This window comes from Nanorana parkeri, unplaced genomic scaffold (assembly GCF_000935625.1).
Source record: "Nanorana parkeri isolate BGI_ZX_2015 unplaced genomic scaffold, ASM93562v1 scaffold379, whole genome shotgun sequence".
In the NCBI taxonomy this organism is placed as follows: domain Eukaryota; kingdom Metazoa; phylum Chordata; class Amphibia; order Anura; family Dicroglossidae; genus Nanorana; species Nanorana parkeri.
Window position 1 is genome coordinate 832627 of NW_017306647.1, and position 3930 is coordinate 836556.

Below are 3930 nucleotides of genomic sequence, written 5' to 3' on the forward strand. Positions count from 1 at the left end.
CTATTCCCCCCTGTGCAGCCCCTGTCCCTAGGCTTGCCACCTTTTCTTCAAGTGAAACCCAAACACTCTAGCAACACGCGGACATTTTTGTATTCATATGCAAATATCACAGTTGAGACTATTTTCAGTGGGGGGCCAGTAGCTCTTATCTTAATTTTGGTTGCCCCTGTCTGCCTGACATCATGTGTCTGGGTTTCTGCTGCCATGAAACCCAAACGCAGCATTCAAAACCCAAACTGTCTGAGTCAATCCTGGACAGGTGGAAACCCTACTTGTTACCCCCAGCCTTAGGTCACCTGTGCAGCACCTACCCCTCAGCCATAGGTCACCTGTGCAGCACCCACCCCCCACACATAGGTCACCTGTGCATCACCTACCCCCCAGACATAGGTCACCTGTGCAGCTCCTACCCCCCAGCCATAGGTCACTTGTGCAGCACCTGTCACCCCCAGGCAGTTAACTCAGCCAATGCTCAGAGCTGAGGCTGGCCGGTCCACCACAAAGACAACCTGAATTATTAACAGCTGGGTTCCCCCTCCGCCTCAGTCCGCCTTTACCAGTCATCTCTTCTTCATTCATTTTTTATGGGGAAATGAGGTCAGCAAGGAGAAGCTGTAATACAATTATCACTGAAGAATTCCACTAAGAAACGTCTGTGTATAGAAATGGACACTTAACCCTTTACAATGTCAGAGAACTGAACGTCATTCTTGTTGAAGGCGTCGTCCTGTCTCAGGCCCATTGGCGGCACAGATTATAGAAGACTTTTCTTTGCCTTCCTCTCTAGATCATCTGCTCATCCAAGAATTCATGTTTTACCCTTCAGTTCTAGCTCAGGTTAAAACAAGGGAGGAGCTTCTCTGATCATGGAAGGAAGCTCCTTCTGCTGCCGCCCAATCAGCTGCAGGTGGGGTATTCTGCACGTAAGCAAAGGGGATGGATGCAGTGATGTCATTGACCTTATATGGCCACATGGCTATATTTTGGTTCATGACAATGACCTAATATGGCCATGTGACCATATAAGGTCAATGACGTCAGCACAAGCACCCCGCCCCTTTGTATATGTGCAGCTGCGGGGTGTGGAGTGACCCTGCCCGCAGCTGATTGTGCTGGTGGCTCCATGCCACTTCCATATTCAGAGAAGATCAGATTTGAACCTGAGCTCATCCCTATCCAGGACTCTGGAGTCTGGAGGGAGGCGCATGCTGAGGCTTATTTAGAGGGACACAAGTGAGATTAAAGTTGTCTAGCATTTTTCCATAAAGCCGGCTGGCAGTGTGCGGGGGCTATGCGTTATCTTAGCTCCGTATCACGGCGCCTACTGCCTGTGTGGGCCTAGCTGACTCATCTGCCTGTGATGAGTGTCCTGGGCGCCTATTTCCCTGCGTATCGGGAACAGAGAATTGATATTTCCCTTCTTGTCACCGATGAAGTGACGAGCTGGATGATGTCTGTTGTCATTCCCCCGTACCTGTATATACACCACAACCACGTTTACATTTCCCCTATGGGCCTGTGCACTTGATATGAAGTGTGACAAAAAGTGGTGGACCAACCGGACCTTCTTTTGGTGATACCGTCCTGCAACAATTATTTTATTTTGACCGCCATCTATGGACCAACAAAATGCATTTTTTTTCCTACTTTGAGCGTTGTTAGCTTTAGAACGGTGTCACCGAAGATCCTAAGTATCAGATTTATTCCATGATTTGTTCTGTTTATAAAAACACTCAAATTGAGATAATAGTACAAAGCATGGCAACGTTTTTTTTTAACAAATTACATTTTAAAAAAAAAAGCTCAATAATTTTTTTAAATGACACATTTGAAGAAGAAAAAATAATAAAAAAAAAATTATTAACCCTTAGTTAACCCTAAAGGCTTAACAGGGACCAAATGTTATTAAAAAGAATTAATGGTCGGGTTGCCTTAAAGAAGAACTTCAGGAAATATAAATATTAACCCTTGCAGTGGGGCTGCTCCTGCCCTGCAAAAGGTTCACTGCTGGTTATGGTCTAGGGCAGGGGTGGGCAACTTTGGCCCTCCAGCTGTGCTTTAACAACAAATCCCATCATGTCTCTGCCTCTGGGAGTCATGCAGGTTACTGTTTTGCAATGCCTCATGGGACTTGTAGTTCCACCGCAGCTGGAGGGCAGTGGTTGCTCACCCCTGGTCTAGGGGCTAAAATAAATAAAATATAGTCACCTCATCCTCGGTTCCACCTGGCTTGGAGGGCGGGAGGGGGAGGAGGGGGCGGCACAGTTTGGCATCCAGTCCTTGGGAGCCAGAGGGCCTTGTCCCGGCATTGCCATTTAAAACTAAAGAAAACAGTTCTGGCTTGAGTTGGCCTTACAAACATGGCGGAGGATGCACTGGGGAGACAGCGTCAAGCGCGGCCTCTACACACCTGTGTTGCTCCCTCTGTTTTCTAGAGAGGCCTCTCTGTGGTTTGGTGTTGCCGGGAAAGAGGATGTTAATGGCTCGATACGCGTTTAATATTTAATAGGAGAATAATTCAGCTTCCTCTTCTGCGATGCGCAGCGAGCCGGTCTGAGGCTCGGGGGAAATCTGGTTAGAAGTGAATAAAGTTTGTTGATGACACGTAGGAGCCCGGCGGCTAGCAGGTGGATAAGTCATGTGAATGTAGCTGCGTCGGGCCAAGCTGTCCCGTGTGGTGGCGGCGGCAGCAGCTCCTCGAAAGGTCCTGTGACATCCGGCTGATAACGCTAAAAAAGGACGCGTCCATCGGGTTCAACCCAAAGCCAAAAAATACTCTTGTGTCCTCAGAACCCTAAACCTGCAGGTGATCCAAAGGGAAGCGAGAAGAACCTTACAGAGTCTGACCCAACTTCTGATCCCCAAAGCCGGTCCGATATTGCCGGGATCACCCATCTACAATGTTATCTATCATAATTATTACCAATATTATCTATATGCAGGGCCGGATTTCACACAAGGCCAACCAAGGTCCGGCCTCGGGGCAGCAGGGAGTAGAGGGGCAGCAGGGGTGTGGAATTCTTATCTCCTGACGCCCAGGACATGCAGTTCCGGGTGCCAGGCGGGTAGTTGTTTTCTACATTTAGCCCTGCTTTGGGCAAGCAGTGCTAAATGTACAGCGCCGAAGTCACCGAGATCACTTGTATGTAGGGTTGCCACCTTTTCTTCAGGTGAAACCCAAACACTCTAGCTGCGGACAGATATTTTTTGGGGGGAGAATGAGTGGCGGCTTATTCACATGTAAATAGTGCCACCTTTTTATATGTAAATATCACAGTTGAGACTATTTTCAGTGGGGGGCCAGTAGCCCCTATCTTAATTTTGGTTGCCCCTGTCTGCCTGACATTTTGTGTCCTGGTTTCTGCTGCCATGAAACCCGAACACAGCATTCAAAACCCGGACTGTCCAGGTGAATCCTGGACAGGTGGCAACCCTACTTGTATAAAGGCCAACCAAGGTCCGGCCTCGGGGCAGCAGGGAGTAGAGGGGCAGCAGGGGTGTGGAATTCTTATCTCCTGACGCCCAGGACATGCAGTTCCGGGTGCCAGGCGGGTAGTTGTTTTCTACATTTAGCCCTGCTTTGGGCAAGCAGTGCTAAATGTACAGCGCCGAAGTCACCGAGATCACTTGTATGTAGGGTTGCCACCTTTTCTTCAGGTGAAACCCAAACACTCTAGCTGCGGACAGATATTTTTTGGGGGGAGAATGAGTGGCGGCTTATTCACATGTAAATAGTGCCACCTTTTTATATGTAAATATCACAGTTGAGACTATTTTCAGTGGGGGGCCAGTAGCCCCTATCTTAATTTTGGTTGCCCCTGTCTGCCTGACATTTTGTGTCCTGGTTTCTGCTGCCATGAAACCCGAACACAGCATTCAAAACCCGGACTGTCCAGGTGAATCCTGGACAGGTGGCAACCCTACTTGTAT

At 48.5% G+C, this 3930-nt stretch overlaps 1 protein-coding gene across 2 annotated transcripts in view; it reads left to right on the top strand.

The window, feature by feature from the left end:
• The window catches only part of PRRT2 (proline rich transmembrane protein 2), a 25429-nt gene that overhangs the window by 18461 nt on the left and 3038 nt on the right, over positions 1–3930 (top strand). The window lies entirely within an intron of this gene.